Source organism: Perca flavescens, chromosome 7, assembly GCF_004354835.1.
Source record: "Perca flavescens isolate YP-PL-M2 chromosome 7, PFLA_1.0, whole genome shotgun sequence".
NCBI classification, from domain to species: domain Eukaryota; kingdom Metazoa; phylum Chordata; class Actinopteri; order Perciformes; family Percidae; genus Perca; species Perca flavescens.
In genome coordinates, this window is record NC_041337.1 from 33069404 (window position 1) to 33089122 (window position 19719).

The 19719-nt window shown below is 39.2% G+C and overlaps 1 long non-coding RNA gene across 1 annotated transcript; it reads left to right on the forward strand.

Moving 5' to 3' along the window:
- The first annotated feature begins 275 nt into the window (after window positions 1–275).
- Window positions 276–903, forward strand: LOC114559316 (uncharacterized). The gene is made up of 4 exons (XR_003693068.1): window positions 276–294; window positions 407–438; window positions 520–612; window positions 705–903. It is a non-coding gene; the product is annotated as an uncharacterized LOC114559316 (long non-coding RNA).
- The last annotated feature ends 18816 nt before the right edge of the window (window positions 904–19719 follow it).

Here is a 19719-nt window from a genome sequence, read left to right on the forward strand (position 1 = left end):
GTGTCAGCCACACACACAGTAAGTGAAGCTTCAGATCAGACATGGACACACCTGAACTCTTCCAACAGCAGCATGGTTCCCCACACATGGTCCTGTCAAAATGTCCCTCTATCATTCCAGATGTCAATCATTGGATCTTCAGCTGAGAAAACAAGGAACTGCTTCAACAGATGCTGAATGTGGAGAAAAGGTTCAGGAGATCGGCATCATTGGGTGCTTATGACCTGTTTAGTGGTCGGACTCGCAATAGCTCTGGTTTTGGTGTGGCGCCTCAAAAAAAGAAGAAAGACACAGGTATGATTGGCATTTAGACAATTAAACGATTTATGTTTTTAATACATAATATAATTGGCAGAACATTATGTTGTTGATTGAGGTGTTTTTCATTGGTAATGTTTTGATGCAGGAGGAGAAGGAAATGCAGACAATCCCCAACAGGTATGTTCTTTACTGTTATTACTCAGAACGTAGGAATTATTTCAGTATAGAAGTAATTCAATGATATCACTCTTTTATCAGAACTCCATAAACAGTAATCATCCACATGAAGAAGAAGAAGAAGAAGAAGAAGAAGAAGAAGAAGAAGAAGAAGAAGAAGAAGAAGAAGAGCTGGTGAGACAGTAGTGAATTCTTCATTTAAATGTTCATGTCTTTACAAATGTATAATATGTTTCTGTTTAAACTCAATTTATTTCTCTCCTCAGGGTGGGAGTGTGAAAATTGAACACAGAGACAGTTCATCGGACACTGCAGAGGAAAGTTCCAGGTTCAATGGATGCTGACACATTGTAAGTTGTACAGAAATGAATCAGTCCAAGGTGAATTTTGGGGACTGTGCTCCAAAGTGAACATCTGCTGATCTGCAGCCTGCATCACTATCTTCCAGAGATGTTACTGGACAGAGACTAGTCAGTCTGAATAACAGCTTGGAGCAAGTCCCGGACTAAGTCTGTAACGGCTCCAGGCTCTTCACCAGAACTTCTGCTCCATCTCTCTCACCTGGACATTTTGCTGCTTGTACAGTGAGCTCTCCTTGTGTGGAACTCCTTAAAGGCCAACATGTTCCCATCCCTGTCATTCCAAGCCATAGATCACCCAGACATCATGTGTCTGAAGGCAGGTATCATCAGAGAGCTAACACCAGGCCCCCTGCCCCCGGCCTCTTGCCTCTACTGAAGCCCCTCCTGACCAAGCTTCTGTCAGGACGGCTCTGCTCAACGCCGCCTCCCTTACCAACAAGACATTTCTTCTCAAAGATGGATTTTTTAGGGAAAATTTGGATTTTCGGATCCTTGCTGAAACCTGGCAGAGGAATACCGAGTATTCATCCATTAATGAACTTTGTCCTGCAGACTGTAGCTTCATCAGGACACCGAGGCTGTCAGGCCGTGATGGTGATCTGGTAGTGATTTTTAGAAATAGCTTTAACTATCGGTTGGTTAGCACCGAGACTGTCCTCTCATTTGAACTCAATATGACTCGGAAAAAAGGAAAATCCTGCATTCTGCTCTTGCTGCTAACATTTCGGTCCCTCTGGACCTTCGTCAAGAGTTTTCTTTAATAAATGGCGATGCTGTAGCAAGAGCAGAGCGCGGGATTTTCCTTTTTTCCAAGTTTGTGATATTTTCCAGTGCACTTGCACGGACGAATTGTTGGATGTGCAAATTATTTTTTAAAATAAACTCAATGTGACTAAAATTGGTAAGTCAAAGCCTTTTTATTTTAATTTACTGACCTCACGGCCCATCTGACCCTATCCCGTCTGATTTTACTGAGTTTTTATCTTGAGTTATAAAGTTGGACATAGTTTTAATTATTAGTGATTTTCATGTTGATGATGCTTCTAATGCTGCATCTAAATTTCTTGATATTACTGAGCTTTTTAACTTTATACAACATGTTTCTGGACCCACACATTTAATTCAGTTTATATAAGAATGGAACAATGCAAACTAATAAAACATGTGATTATACAGTACATGGGTTAAAAATGTCAGAATTGGCCAACAGGCTATTTGTTTTCTGTAATCCCCTGGCCTCAATGTTAAAAAGGCTTTTTAAATAAGAAAAAGGACAACACATGCAGAACTTGGCACAACTATTTTAGTCCTGACATGTACATGTATTGACCATCCATTGTTTTATCTGATTTGTAAAAGATCAATACGTGTTTAGTTATCTAATATGGTGTGGGACTATTTTCCTCTCTCTTGACCCTCTAATGGACCAAGTCACACAGTTCTCTCCTCAGGGTTTAACCACCGATAAATAAACACAGCGACATTTCTAGAACACCAGGTGGATCCTGGTACGTTGTCTTTGCAGTCTACAGAAATGAATCTTCCAGTGCAGGACATTTAGCCTGGACTGCCCCAAAGTAAACACTGCTGGTCTCAGAGAGATGATACTGGACGGAGACAAAAGTCCTCCTGGAATAACAGCTTGGAGCACGGCAGGGGCGATTCTAGGATCTGACCTTTGGGGGTGCTCAGCCCCTAATGAAAAGTTGATAGCAGTTGCTTAGGGGGGTTTGGGGGCATGCTCCCGTAAGATTTTTTTTTTTTTTTAAACCCTTAAATCATGACTTCTTGTGAGTTTTGGGGAAAGAAATAGACAGATTGAGATATGCAATTATGACAAACTATCAAGGCATCTGCTGTGAAAAAAGATGGAAACTACAAAGCATGATGAATGAATGAAGCACCTTGAATGGTAAAATAAGCCTTAACATATTTTTAGACAAGATTATTCATGTTTTTTTCTGCTGTTGATTTTCAACTTTTTCATCTAATCTAATAATGCCTCTGAACCAGATGGGGAAAACACAACATCTCTTTTTCTTAAGAGCCTAGTCCTCCATGAAATGCATATGTAAATATAATGTGAATGGAATGTTTTAAGTGTTTTTGCCCGTATAATATATGTCCACTTTCTCACCTGGTTCTTCCAGGTCGCTCCCTTTGTCCACTCTCTCTCCATCCTTCTCTCTCTCTCCCCATCCTCCTCTCTCCCTCTATCTCCTTCCCTCCGTCCTATCACTGACAATCACATACAAAACATTTTGTAATCAACTAGAAAATAATCTTCAAATTATAGAGAAAATAAAACACAGTAGTCCTACTATATACATGTCTTATAGGCTAACTAGCCATTTTCTCACCTTGTTCATTTTGCTCTCTCTGCCCTTCTCCCTCTCTATTCTCCTCGCTCCTTTGTGCTTTCAACCAGAAGGCAAATGTAATCAACTAATCAACAGAGAATGCATTGTGTAGGCTACCAAAGTAGAGCTGATGAAGGTCCTGCTACTCCCGGAAACATGTCTTTTCGCTTTTTTCTTTTATTTGAGCCGCTTGGGTAACTTTTTTTCATTTTGGCGTTTAGACCATTGACATAACAGAAAGGTTTAGACCGTTTAGACTCGTCTTTCTCCGTCTCCGTGTACTTCCCATTTCTCCTTTCACCGTTTGTTTATCTTTGGCGGCGCACTGTGGGACGGACTAGTCCATTTCATTGTGAAAGTAGGGGGTGCTGACCTCTCTCAGCAAGCAGGGCGCCTGCAGCTGCTGGGGGCGCTGATCTGCCAATTCCCCACACAGTGAAATGATGGAAAACAGAAAAACGCTTCGCAGCACAGAGGATTATTTATATATTTTTTTAAGTTAAGTGGCTGCCCGGTTCGCCCGTGCCAAAAACCGCTACTACTTTGAGCACTAAACGATCTCACATTATCACAATAAGGACTTTATTTTCAGGGGTGCTGAGATGATATTAAAATAAAAATAGCCTAGCGCCGCCTATGGAGCACGGACTTAGTATGTGACGGCTCAAGGCTCTTCATTTATTGGATAGCTGTGAAGGAATGTCTCTGTCCAAGTTGTTATGTGGTGCCTTGCAGCATCTTCATGTAATTATACATGCAGGTTTTATTGATCTTCTCTGGTGGTCACAGACAGTTGGACCTGAACACTGTTAAGATACTGGACTCCAAGTATGAACTTGTTCATGTGTGTCTCTTTTCTCACCTTGGCTGCTGACATCAGAGACCACAGAGGCTCCTCACTTCTCTTCTGATCAGCTGCTCAACTCTCAACTCACAAAGTAGCCAGACACAGAAACTGTAGCTGCTTGTATGAAAATGTTGCACTACTGAACTAAAATATTGAAAGTTAAACTGAAAGCATTACTGAACTATAAAATACAATGAAGTCTATTGAAATGTATGTAACTTGTGAATAAATGGGAATTGATTTATTTAAAAGATGTATGGCGTCATTTCAGCGAGGCACAATGACTGGGGGGAAGTGATAAACTGTTCAGTTCTTACATACACAGTTCAGTTTAAAAGCATATTTAAAATGGCTACATACCCTGTGTAGTCCACTTTGCAGGAAACTACTAGGAGATCAGAACCATCTCTTAGAGAACAAAAAAGCTGCCAACTTGGATTTGAGCCATCTTGTTTCAGTAACATCGTCAGCTCCCATCTAGTCTCACATACACCACAGATGCATTCTGGGATAGGAGAAAAAAAACACTCTGGTTTGTTTGCATTTCTTTAAACCAATCACAATCGGCTTGGGCGGAGCTAAGCTCCGGACGCAGCGAGGTTGGCTCTGCTAAATAATCTCGGGAAGGAACGCCACATACAATATTAAATGAAGTTAACTGTTCACACAATACAGTAACATGAGCTATTTAAATTAGCTTGTTACATGTTAAACCTCATTAGCTCTTACCAGTGTGTCTCTGTGTGTACTTCGTCCACAGTACAATCATTCCCAGAAAGAACCAAGCAGGCCTGCCTTGTTGCATGATCCAAATCTTCAAGTGTGTAGCTTGCTAGCTTGAAGTTTGTTGTAGTTTCCTGTAGAGAAGTGATTTTAATAACAGCAACACACCCAGAGCTGAAGGGGCCTGAAATATCAGGCTTTATCCTGGACATGAACACAAAAAATTTAATAACCTTTTGAAATAATTTGTATACAGTCATTGACACCACCACACAATTCTAGTGGGTCATAAGTGATGATTGAGAGGGATTAGTTTTGTATTAGTCCATATATATTGTTTTTAGTAAAATACTTTATATTATCTTCTCCCTGTTCTTATTTTGATGGTTCCCAACAAGTGGTGATTTAATTCAAATGAAATCTAATCATTCAAAATACATATTAATTTGATAATAGCCATTTTAATGCTTTGACCACAACATTAATGGTTCTTTCTGGGTTCCCAACACAACTCAACGGACTAAAACTGGACTTTATTTTTCATAAGCGTAAACAGCTGGACCAGAGGATGAATACAATGTAAGTGATCAAACCACTGGATAGTGTGCATTGTGTATGTACAAACCAGCTGGGTCCAGGTGCAGGACTACAGCAGTACATGGTAGAGAGAGGTAGAGCACATGCTGGATGTTGCCAGTTGCTAAGATATTAATGAGGCAATATCTTAACTAGGAAAAATAAATGCTTTGATGGTTGAAACATGCCCTCATTTAACCCCTGGGTGCTTGTATTATTAGGCATTATGGGAGCTGACGATATCTCAGGAACACCTGGAGGGATTGGCCAAACATTTTTTTTTACAAATGTCCACTGGGACTGAATAAACTGGGTGGTAGTAGCTCAGTCCCGAGGTAGTTTGGGGGTTGCCAGTTCAAGTCCCTGTACGGACCAAAATACGGAGCGTGGATTGGAAGCTGGAGAGGTACCGGTTCACCTCCTTGGCACTACCAAGGTGCCCTTGAGCAAGGCACTGAACCCCCAACTGCCTTGACTCTGACATCTCTCCATTAGTGTGTGTGTAGCATGTATAGGTCCTCAGCATGTGTGTAATCCAGGCCAGTGTTTCATGTGTGTACAACTGTACAAATAGAGTGAAAATTGTGTATTTCCCCATGCGGGATAAATAAAGGCATAAGAAAAAATTATGGAATAATGACACCGGTTCAGGTCAATGATGTTGGATGAAATCAAACCATTTTAAAACTGTGCACTCCTGACCTCTAGTGACTAAAGTCAGTGTAACATGCTATCATGCAACACACCTAATACATGTTTTAACTCACTCAGTTAATATCCACTAGGTGGAACATGGGAAAATAATCACAGTAAGATAAAAATTACCAGTGAGAGAGGGACCTGCTGCCAGTAGTACCTATATACAGTACACACACACACACACACACACACACACACACACACACACACACACATAGGAGTAGCACAAAAGTTCTATCAGCTGAAGGACTGCTGTTGGAGCTGACCCCGACTTTGAAAGTAGAAAGATTTTGGTAAATGGAGCGTCAAAGGAATTGACATACTAGGTTTTAAATTACTATACATAACACACCTAACCAATCAAATGTTTGAGCAAATTCTCCTATTCAGTGCATGGTTCATATTGTTATTAATCTGCCTGTTGTTCCAAAAACAAAGCCACAGGCTTCAGTAACATGTGAATTAGGGCAGCAACTAACGGTTTTCATTGTTGTTAAATCTGTTGATTATTTCTTTTAATTCATTGATTAGTTTGGTCTATAAAATGTCAGAAAATGGTGAAAAGTGTTTCCCAAAGCCCAAAATGATGTCCTGAAATGTCTTGTTTTGTCCACAACTCAAAGATATTCAGTTTACTGTCACAGAGGAGAGAAGAAACTAGAAACCATTCATTTAAGAAGCTGGAATCAGAGAATTTAAAATACTCAAACTGGTTAATCGTTTATAGTTGGAGATTAATTTAGTAGTTGACAACTAATCGTGAATTGAAGATAATTTCAGCCAATTACCTTGCATATGGTGGTAATAGAATGTACATACTAAACTGAATGCACAAACACAAAATACAAAGAAAATCGATTTATTCACAAGATTACGCATTTCAAAAAATGTCCAAACAAAACATTCCTGTCAAAAGACAAAGACACACATAGTTAATTCTTTATTGTAGAAATGTATTTAAAAACACATACAAAAAACTGACTTGCAAGATTAAAAACGAACAGACGAGATCTAAAAACCATCACTATCGCACAGCTGAGGTTGAAAAACTGTGTGGCTTCCCAGACTAGATTCTCCCTCTGGCTCACCTGTGATTCCCTTACTACCCTGGCTAATTAGCACATACACACAGGTGCGCAGGTGACGTAACGATCAAACCATTCACACAAACCTACCACCCACACACACACTATCCATGCACACACACCCATCCAAATTGGCTGCAACAACAGGTATTAGGGCATTTAGCATTTACATTACTGTTAATCACTCATCACGTGATTACACATTGTATTACCTTGTTATGATATAAGAAGTGACCCATACAATGTGCCAAACATAATGTGTCACATGAAGAGAATGTGCAGCATATGACAGTAGCAACAGCTGAGAAGATTTGGGTCTGTGGTGACCAGGTCCACCTCACACAAACTTCCTTCTCCCATTCTCTCTCTTTACTACTACTACTACTACTACTACTACAACACACACACACACACACACACACACACACACGCACAAATACACGCGGCACTGAGTGGGGCTCTCCGATGCTCGGAGGCGAGGAGCGCTTTATTTTGAAAATATTGGGATCGAAAGTAGAACAGAATGCAGTCAGGCTGATTTCTGTTCTTCCCATTCAAGATAATGCAGCAGCTTCTCGTTAGCTTGAGTGGGACAGAAACATCAGGTAACGTAAAGCCAGTATTGTTCATTCGATATTTTCTTTAAAGGTGGTAACGTTACCGCATTTCACATATACCAGTTCTGATGCCAGTTGTTGCTGCTGTAGCTACCTCTGAAACGTTTCAGTGGCCCAGAAATGTTCTAGATCAACGTTAGCTAACATTGAAGTTAAAGTGAAAGGATATTAACGTTATCTCTCCCAAAGCTCAAGCAGCTTCTCTTAAAAGTGTTATTTACATGATAAAAGTTAATCAAAACTGTGATATAGTCTTACTTAAAAAAAACAGCAGAATGAATCCGCTTCAACTGCAGACATTACGTCGAAGTTTAGTACGACGCTGAAGTAGGTTTTCGGTTTTGGCTGCGGAATATAATTTACATTGCTGAGCGATGGTTCTCCATTTTATGCACCGCCTACTGTTGTGAAAGCACAACTTTAAGGTAATAACGTCTGAAACGGACTTTTTAGATTTGTGAAAGCTTTATTGTATTTATGAGAACGTAATAAAGGGAGATTTGACAGTTTTTTTTTCACATGTTGGCAACATTGAACCAGAGCCCTTCAATCTCGCTACGGTTTCCTGGTTGAACGACATGTTTCATCGGTCGGAAACCTTGGATGTATTAAGAGAACGTTTGGTGGTTGTGTCTCTCATTTATTGGCTGTGTGACAAGTGTCACCCATCGGCAGACACATGTCTGTAAACTCGTGATAAAAAAGGCAGAGGTCAGAACACGGGGCAACGCAACCCCCCCGTTTCCGTTAAAAAAAACGTGTTGCTATAGGGCTGAACGTGGCCCAGTTCCAGATCAAACCCCACTATAACTGGACTTGTCATATCTGGACTAATTTATCCCAGAGAGGTCAAAGATTTTAACATAGTTTCAGAATTGAGAAAGTGTATTTCTATCTGTAGAAATGAAGAGAGAGATTTCATGGATTTTTACCATGTAGTCCACATTTAACCAGGTCCAGATCAAATATCACTAAACCTAGACTTGTTAAATATGGACTAAATTATCCCAGAGAGGCTAAAGATACTCTAAAACTTTATAACTCACTGTCAAAAGTTAAATAATGGAAACCCATTATAGTGGGATTGAATGTTAAAACACGTCTCACCCCTTATTTCCAGCTGTAGTAGATTTGTATTTATTTTTTATGTTTTTGTACATTTAACTTCACAAAATGCAGTTAGGTTTCGGTCAGAGTTCATTTCAACAGCTTCTCTCCATGTATTTGATTTGCAGAATGTTCTGTATGTTCCAACCAGGCTTCACTGAGACAAACTTTCTTACCTCACAGATACTTGTGCTGAGTGTCTTCAGAGGACATAACCTCACATGTCATCCAACAGAGTATCGGAACGAGGATCAGTGCTGCCCTACATGTTCTATTGGTAAGATCTGATTGAATGTGCACTAGCGCCACAAAGGGAAGCCAAACACCTGCCCCCATACTGACACAGAGCTGCATTTAAATTTTGCAAAGTATCTCTTTTATTATAAATATTATATTGCATTCAATTAAATTGTTGGTTTTTTTTTTTTAACAGGAAGTCGAGTTAAAAAACATTGCACAGAGTTCAGAAGTACTTCTTGTCTGGATTATGATTTAGGAACATATATGAATCTTCCTACAGGTCTTACAGAATGTTTTCTCTGTGCACGCTGTGATTCAGGTAGACTTCTGTTTATGTTTCCTAATTATTAGTAGAAACATAACACTAAAGATTGGTTTTTGAGCATGTAGCTCTCTAGTAGATTAGACAAAATAAAGTTAAGTATCTTCATATGAAAGTAAAGTATCTTCACATGTAACATCTTTATGTGTTGACAGGTTCTGGTTTAAAGATAAAGACAGCATGTACGACTAAATCAGATACAGTTTGTGAACCACTGGAGGGATTCTACTGTCTGTTCTCTTCAGAAAAAGGCTGTGGGGAAACACAGAAACACAGCAGCTGTCAACCAGGACATTATATCAGCCAAAAAGGTTGGTTCCTCGTGCTGAATTTAAGAGTATAGGTATAGTTTGTTTTATATGAGAACACCAAACTTCAGTGAATATGAACTTGAACCTGCGAGGGGCTGCAAATGAAAATTAGCCTTTATTGCTAAATCTGGCACATTTACATGTTGGACTCTGTGCTCATGGTGAGTAATGTGGGTTGTCCCTTTTTAAATAAAGCAGTTTAAGGTGCTATATAAATACTGTGAAAGTATCACATTTTCCAATCCACAGAGAACTGCACACAGCCCGTATTCAGAAACTGATCCTTTAAAACAGCAGTCGGGACTACTGTGCGGTTGTGATGTCACAACTATTACTACTAGAGGCAAAGTCCCTCCCTTTCTGGTTTGTCAATTTAAAAGATAATTTTGCTTCCTACCAGAACGGGAGGGACTTTGCCTCCCTATCGAAAGGAGGTTACAGTCATTCCCCGGCTGCAATAAATGCAAGTATATTCAGACAGACGGTATGATATTGATCTTCCTCCAGTTGTTTGCTGATCACCTATCACATGACTGATACTCTGTACTTAGATTCCTTTGTCAACATCTGAACCGCCTCATGACAACTTAGCAAACTCCGTCAGCTGATGAAGACCATGATGTGTGGTGGACCTTTTCTTCATGTTCAGTAATGGAGCAGGCCCAACCATAGAATAGTATTTGTGCAGCTGTGAAGCAGACCTTCACGGGAATGAGTTGTTTTTACTGCAACATAAAAGCTTGTGAAAGATTATATTTTGGGACTTGAAACAAAGGAATTTCTGTGAATGTATTTTAAACTGTATGCTTCAAAAATCTCAACAATCAAATACTGTTTTTTTTATCCACTGAAGAGAAATCTGACAGGTCTGATTAGATTAGATAAAATATATCATATTTGAATGAAGATAAAACGGAGTGTATTATTTTCAGTACTTCAGGCATGCAAAATGGTCCAGCTTTGAATTTGGGAGCTCTGGCATCCTACACTAGGTCAGCTGTCAAAAACTTGGGTTTACTTTTGATTGCAGAATGAAATTTGACAAGCAGATCAGTAATGTTGTTAGAATGAGCTTTTTCCAGCTTCGTCTCCTGGCTAAAGTTAAGCCTTTCCTGAACAGGCACGATCTAGAAAAGGCGATTCATGCTTTCATTAGTTCAAGATTGGATTACTGTAATGCTCTTTATGTTGGTCTGAATCAGACCTCCATCTCACGTCTTCAACTTGTACAAAATGCTGCTGCTCGCTTAACCTAACCCTTAACAAATATATCTAGACGTGCACATATTACTCCCATTCTCTACACCCTACACTGGCTCCCGGTGCGTTTTAGAATAGATTTTAAGATTTTATTGTTTGCTTTCAAGGCCTTAAATGGTCTGGCCCTGGAGTATTTGTCTGAAATTTTAACTTTGCGGGAGCACAACCGGTCATTGCGGTCTTCAAATCAGCTGGTTTTAGAAGTGCCAAGGTATAAACGGGGGTGATCAGGCTTTTGCAGTTGCTGCCCCGAGACTCTGGAACAAGTTACCCCCTGAAATTCACACTATTACAGATGTAGCTCTTTTTAGGTCCAAACTCAACACTTATCTGTTTCGTCTGGCCTTTAATATGTAGCAGTAGTGTGACAATTTCATTCTTTTTTCTTTGTAACCTTTTCTGATTTTACTGTTTTCTTTGTTCATTCCTTCTATTGTATCATATGTGTTTCTGATGGTAAGCACTTTGGATACTTGCTGGTTGTTGATATTTTGACATATTATAGTTTGAACCCAGCTAAAAATCTGGTCTCTCCAACTCAACTCGAACTGTGTTAAAGGTCCCATGGCATGAAAATTTCACTTTATGAGGTTTTTTAACATTAATATGCGTTCCCCCAGCCTGTCTATGGTCCCCCAGTGGCTAGAAATGGTGATAGGTGTAAACCGAGCCCTGGGTATCCTGCTCTGCCTTTGAGAAAATGAAAGCTCAGATGGGCCGATCTGGAATCTTCTCCTTATGAGGTCATAAGGAGCAAGGTTACCTCCCCTTTCTCTACTTTGCCCGCCCAGAGAATTTGGCCCACCCATGAGAGAGAGAGAGACATCATGGCTTTCAAACGAGCAAAGTGGCAGTTGGTCAAGGCCACACCCCCACCCTCCACCTTGCCCCCCCCTCTCTCCTCCTCAATAGCTACAGACACAGAAATGGCACATCCTAAGAGACTTCAGATACAGTATTAGGGGACCACTAAGGTCTATATAAAAGAGCCTTCAGATACAGTATTAGGGGACCACTAAGGTCTATATAAAAGAGACTTCAGATACAGTATTAGGGGACCACTAAGGTCTATATAAAAGAGACTTCAGATACAGTATTAGGGGACCACTAAGGTCTATATAAAAGAGACTTCAGATACAGTATTAGGGGACCACTAAGGTCTATATAAAAGAGACTTCAGATACAGTATTAGGGGACCACTAAGGTCTATATAAAAGAGACTTCAGATACAGTATTAGGGGACCACTAAAGCCTATATAAAAGCATCCAAAGAGCACCATGTCATGGGACCTTTAACAGGTTTCTCATCTACATGACGTTTCAAGAAAATGAATTGTTGCTGAATGGGTAGTGTAATATCTACATGGATGTTTTCTTTTTGTTCCCAGATGGTTTCTCTGTTTTGGATTTTGTTTCCTCCCAAATCTGAGAGAGATGTCTTCAGTCCACAGAAACTGTGATCCTGCCGTATACAGTGATGTTAAGAAAACATTTGACAGTTGCACCATTGCTGGTAAAATATTGTTATCACAGCATACTTTTATTATAATTCATACATCATATTGCTCCTCTCCAACATTTCTTTCTGTAATTCTTTTTACTTTAATTTGATCTTCCTCAATGTATGGGGTAAAGAAAAGATGGAGCTGTATTCAATATTAAGAGAAGTGAAAAATAGGGGGAAGTTCCTTTCCATTTCTATTTTTTTCTTCTTCATCTGACCATGGCTACACAAAGTGCAGTGAGATTTCTATCAGATTTCATTTCAACATCTTTTATCCATGCATTTGATTTGCAGTAGGTTTGAATTTCAACCAGGCTTCACTGAGACATACATATTTCTCTCCACAGATACTTATGATGAGTTTCTTCAGAGGACATACCCTCACATGTCATCAAACAGAGTATCAGAACGGGGATCAGTGCTGTCTTATGTGTCCTGCTGGTAAGATCTTGTTGAATGTTAAAGGAATATTTCTTCCTATACTATTCTTCTTATACTTCCTATACCACTGGTCTGCACCACTAGGAGCAGACCAGTGGAGTCAGTCTTATCCCCATGTCACAAGTGAAATGTATCGTGACAGTAAAATAACAAGCAGGAATTTATAGATATCTTTTAATAATTTCTTTAAAAATATAGATAAGAATGACACTAGTAGACATTGTGCATGCCACCTTGCCTAGCTACATTAACCTCAAGATAATACATTTTTATTTAATAGAAAGATTGCATAGAATTAAATTGTTTTTCTTTTCAACAGGAAGTCGAGTTAGAAAACATTGCACAGAGTTCAGAAGTACTTCCTGTCTGGATTGCGATGAGGGAACATTTATGGATCGTCCCACAGGGTTTACAGAATGTTTTACCTGTGCACGCTGTGATTCAGGTAGACTTCTGTTTATATTTTCTAATTATTAGTTCAAATGTATGACTAAGCCTAGATTTAGTAGGATTATCACTGCTGGTCCCACTGTTAATGCTGTGTAAGAACTGAGAAAACTAAAGACTGGTTTAACAGTGTCATTGTGAAGATGCAGAAAGTCATTTAGAAGAGTTTACTGCACTGCAGAATTACAGACTGCACCCAGAAACAAAGACCTCATGTGTTATGAAATACTGTGAGACCAGTGAAGACTATTTTGTGTCATAAAAGCTTCTTTTCACTAGGGCTGGGCGATAGGGAGAAAATCAGATATCATGATATTCTTGATGAAATACCTCAATATTGATATTGCGACGATATTCTAGGGTTGAGAATTGGTGCTTTAACAAAATATCTTCACACTTAGATTTTAGATAAATAATCATCAGTAATGTGGACATAATGTCTAAGTGGGGAAAGGCAAATAATAGAACAGCTTGAACAGTCTGGTAAGTTCAGAAATGTACATCACTTTACTGTAATGCAGCCTTTAAAACCAGGAAAAGACAACACTTATGTCATATCACGATATTACGATATCCAAAATCTAAGACGATATCTAGTCTCATATCACGATATCAATATAACATCGATAGATTGCCCAGCCTTACTTTTCACATAAGTAAATAGCAGTCAACATGATCAAAAGTCTTTTTGCAGTTAAGATATTAGCTGTTGGTATCAGCTTAGACGTTTGGTTATAAATGAGACTATTTTAGCATGTAGTTCTATAGTAGAAGAGACAAAATACATGTATGTGACATATTTATGTGTTGACAGATTCTGGTTTAAAGCTGAAGACATGTACGACTACCTCAGATACAGTTTGTGAACCACTGGAGGGATTCTACTGTCTGTACACTACAGAGGACGGCTGTGTGGAAGCACAGAAACACAGCAGCTGTCAACCAGGACAATATATCAGCCAAAAAGGTTAGTTTATTGTGTTGACTTTGAGATTATAGGTATAAGTTTTCTTTTGAAATGAGAACACCAAAGTTCAGGGGAAATAACCTTAATGAACTTAAGAAGAGTCTGAGAAGAGAAGAGACTGGAATGAGTCATTTTTCCTGAAATATTAAAAGCTTGTGAAAGATTATATTTTGGGACTTGAAACACAGAAATGTTGTATTGTATATAATAATAATATTATTATATACAATACAGTCTGCTTAAAAAATGTTATCAAATAGTTTTTTGATGAAATGTAAAGATGTCATAGAGCACGTTGTTCTCTTCACAATATGTAAACTGAACTGGATCATTTGTACAGGAACAGCATTAAGGGACACTGAGTGCTCTGACTGCAGAGATGGAACATTTTCTGATGGGACATTATTGACATCGTGTCAGCCACACACACAGTAAGTGAAGCTTCAGATCAGACATGGACACACCTGAACTCTTCCAACAGCAGCATGGTTCCCTACACATGGTCCTGTCAAAATGTCCCTCTATCATTCCAGATGTCAATCATTGGATCTTCAGCTGAGAAAACAAGGAACTGCTTCAACAGATGCTGAATGTGGAGAAAAAGGTTCAGGAGATCGGCATCATTGGGTGCTTATGACCTGTTTAGTGGTCGGACTCGCAATAGCTCTGGTTTTGGTGTGGCGTCTCAAAAAGAAGAAAGACACAGGTATGATTGGCATTTAGACAATTAAACGATTTATGTTTTTAATACATAATATAATTGGCAGAACATTATGTTGTTGATTGAGGTGTTTTTCATTGGTAATGTTTTGATGCAGGAGGAGAAGGAAATGCAGACAATCCCCAACAGGTATGTTCTTTACTGTTATTACTCAGAACGTAGGAATTATTTCAGTATAGAAGTAATTCAATGATATCACTCTTTTATCAGAACTCCATAAACAGTAATCATCCACATGAAGAAGAAGAAGAAGAAGAAGAAGAAGAAGAAGAAGAAGAAGAAGAAGAGCTGGTGAGACAGTAGTGAATTCTTCATTTAAATGTTCATGTCTTTACAAATGTATAATATGTTTCTGTTTAAACTCAATTTATTTCTCTCCTCAGGGTGGGAGTGTGAAAATTGAACACAGAGACAGTTCATCGGACACTGCAGAGGAAAGTTCCAGGTTCAATGGATGCTGACACATTGTAAGTTGTACATAAATGAATCAGTCCAAGGTGAATTTTGGGGACTGTGCTCCAAAGTGAACACCTGCTGGTCTGCAGCCTGCATCACTATCTTCCAGAGATGTTACTGGACAGAGACTAGTCAGTCTGGAATAACAGCTTGGAGCAAGTCCCGGACTAAGTCTGTAACGGCTCCAGGCTCTTCACTCAGAACTTCTGCTCCATCTCTCTCACCTGGACATTTTGCTGCTTGTACAGTGAGCTCTCCTTGTGTGGAACTCCTTAAAGGCCAACATGTTCCCATCCCTGTCATTCCAAGCCACAGATCACCCAGACATCATGTGTCTGAAGGCAGGTATCATCAGAGAGCTAACACCTGGCCCCCCTGCCCCCCCGGCCTCTTGCCTCTACTGAAGCCCCTCCTGACCAAGCTTCTGTCAGGACGGCTCTGCTCAACGCTCGCTCCCTTACCAACAAGACATTTCTTCTCAAAGATGGATTTTTTTAGGGAAAATTTGGATTTTCAGATCCTTACTGAAACCTGGCAGAGGAATACTGAGTATTCATCCATCATTGAACTTTGTCCTGCAGACTGTAGCTTCATCAGGACACCGAGGCTGTCAGGCCGTGATGGTGATCTGGTAGTGATTTTTAGAAATAGCTTTAACTATCGGTTGGTTAGCACCGAGACTGTCCTCTCATTTGAACTCAATATGACTCGGAAAAAAGTCCCACATTCTGCTCTTGATATTCAGTTATTAATTTGATGTTAATAATTGTCACTAATAGTGATATGATCCAAAGCTTATGGAAATAATTGCATTACAAAACTGTAAATATTTTTATTTCAAAACTGTCCCCAATAATCTTAAAGGACAATTATTATAATAATAATAAAATATTATATACACAAATGTCAGTTTGCAAAGACTCCCCCAGAGTGGAATGCACTACAAAACAAACTTTCTGTGCTCGACAAATGAATAAAAAAATCAATACCGCCCGAGTCAGGAAACTATGTACACTTATGTCTGAATTTAACTTTCTCTCTCTCTATTTCTCTCTCTCCCTCTCTCTCTCTCTCCCTATATCTATATATATATAGATATATAGATCTTCTTTTTTTTTTTTGCTCTGATATTCTTTCATGTATTATTTCGATACTTCAGCTATGGTTATTATTTACTGACATGTTATTTCCTGTAGTACATATTATGAATATTGTTCAAATGAAAATTTTCTAGAGAAAGGAGCCTTTTGGAAATACTTACAAATCAGACACCGTGTGATGAAAAAGTTTTCAGTCAGGTGAAGTGGGTAACCACCACTGACAACCTGTTTAACCATAAGGCGTCAACATTTTACAAAAACTCAATTTATTTAACTAGTAGCATATGTGACAATTTGAGAATAATTTGGCAGAGAGACCTTGATTGTGCAATTGACAATGCAGGAGTGGAAACTCCCCATGAGTGAGACAGCATCATATGAGGTTATGCTGCAAAGAGCCTGGGACACTGGGGATTTAGGATTACTTTATGGTCCACCTGACCTCTAAATAATAGCCTGATTATGAGCAGGATGCTAGCGATGCTAGCGCGGTTAGCGCGGCTAGCGCGGCCAGAGCCGGTGGCAAAATTACGAATCCCACTATAGCCACGCCAAGACCCGCCCTACGAAGCAGCTCCATTGGTTGGGGTTAGGCATTTCACCTCGAGTGGTTAAGGTTAGGGTTAGGGGATTGGTCAGGGGATAGGACCTGTACATGTAAGCATGGACGCCTGGCCTATAGTAGAGTGTGAACGCTATTGAAGGGCGGGTCTTGGCGTGGCCATAGTGGGATTCGTAATATCGCGAGCCGGTGCTAATGCCTTTGCCTCTGCCTCGCGAGTGGATGAAATAGCCCCTATGGATATAGTCCTGTGGATCGGTCTTCCGTGGATGAGCCCGCAACTCAGCCAGTGCTAAAGTATCCGGTCACTTCTTCTTTAGGGAGTTTAATTGTGTAGGACCGCCAGAGGATAACAGTAAGGTATGTGAAGGCTACTCTGCCTGTATCGTATTATGTCGTTATATGAGATATATGGATTAAAATAATCAATTCATAACCCGCTACAGAGCTGCAGGTGCAATTCTATTTCTATAACAGCTTGTTACTGTTGTCAAGTTGTTGTTCCCTCATGGTTTTCTCTTGTTATGGTCAATGATGCTTTAGGGCTTGTTAATGCGATTTATTTATATTTTTTAAACATGTTTATAACAAGAATCATCACACTAAAGTAAGGAAATAACTTGAGTCTTGTTTTACATGACAGTTGACGTTGTCAATGAACACGTTCTGTGGCCGAGTATTGATTAAAACTGTCGGGCAGTATTGTTGATCTGTATATTGTTGAAAACTTAAAACAGTTGAAAAGAATTGTGAAATATTCGGCCTCATGTTATACGAGCAGAACTAAAATATGTTTTGGGGAAATATTAGATTCCTGACCACTTTTACAGTCTATAGGACTGAGGTTAGGAGAGATGCGCTATAGCGCAGCCAGGTATGGTGCGTAATGGAGAGTCCAAAGCGCTCTTCTTTTGGGCAGAACCAAGGAGAGCGATCGCGGATAGGTCCGTCCTTTGCACCGAAACTTTTTACAATGCAACAACATATAAATAGCATCAAGCTATTACAATCTTTATTATGTAAGCACATATAATATATATAACAGTATATTAGCCAGTCATTTTTATTAGGTTAAACAGGGATTTGATAACGTTTTTAATTTAAGGCCCACCCACAATTGGTCTGGCCCATCCAAAACTGGAATCCTGGCGCCATGCCTGATTTGAACAACTTAAAAACAATAAACGAGGACATATTGAACCACTAATGCAGCAGGTGAGTAACCATATTTTCTATAAAGATGATAACGCGCTACATCACTTCTGATGCCAGTTGTTGTTATGGTTACTGCTAGATATGTTCTGGATTATCGGCCAGTCTACCAAGAGATAAAGTGAAAGTAGAAGTCCTTTAGGAGCGGCTCTAGTCTCAACATGAAATGTAAAAGATACACCTGGAACTAAAACCAGCAGAATGAATCCGCTTCAACTGCAGAAATCTTGAATTAATAAACATTAGGTCGAAATGTAGTCCGTATGGTAGGTTTCAAAAATAAGGGTGACGTCCTCACGCGGGAGCGCTGAGCCCATTAATGTAGTTATCTGGCACGTGGAACCACGTGCCAGATAACTACATTAATTAAAGGGTTCAAGAGACATGGCATCCCCAGAATAAATTAGTTATTTTAATAGACATATTAAGCCTTTTGGAGCGTTTTGAGATCAGAATCCAATGAGAAAACATTTAGTTTTGATAACCATTGTAGCTGTGCTGTAGCCCACAGGTTCTCAAACTGTAGATAGATTGATACTGTAGATGGATTTTATTAATCCCAAATTAGGAAATTACTCTGTTACAAGCAGCGAGGTACAAGGACATACACACATACTTACTCACTCACACACATACAGAAACAACAAGAACTATACTAGAAATAATAAATCAGATCATCATCACAATAAAATAAGATGGCAAAGATTACAAAAAATGCCAGAACAACTGAAAAAAAATACTTCGAGTAATGAAAGGAATGTACATGTATATACAAATGTAGACTAAAATGTACAACCTACCTACATAGTATATATAACAAAATAAAATATGTATAATATTAAATATGAAATAAGCAGTGTGCAAGTACCACTGCAGGTCAAGTGCTCCCCCTAGTGTTACATGGGCCAATCTCTTATATAGCCTATTTAAAAAATAAATGGAAACAAAATATTAAAACATATTACAGAAATAATACATTTCCAGTAATAATAATACTATGATCAGTTAAAAGCCGGATCATTTGAAAATTTGTGTTTTAAAGCTTTGAAGTGTAGGAGTGTGTAGCCTTACCATCAGTGTTGTTGTGTACGTGTGTGTGTATTATAGGGTGACCATATTTTGATTCTCCACACTGCCCGCCTCGAGACAAACCGACAGGCTTCTCTGAGGTTAATGAACATGCTTTATTATGCCTCAATGGTGCAAAAATAACTTCTGTAATGTAATGAAATAAAATCTGTAACAACCTGTAACAAAATAATAGCTCTATTTTTAAAAATAGTCTAATTTTATGGTTCTGTGGAGGCTCCACGCAGAGCTTTCGCCGTAGCCTACGTAAGTGGCCTGATGTTGAAGTGAGAG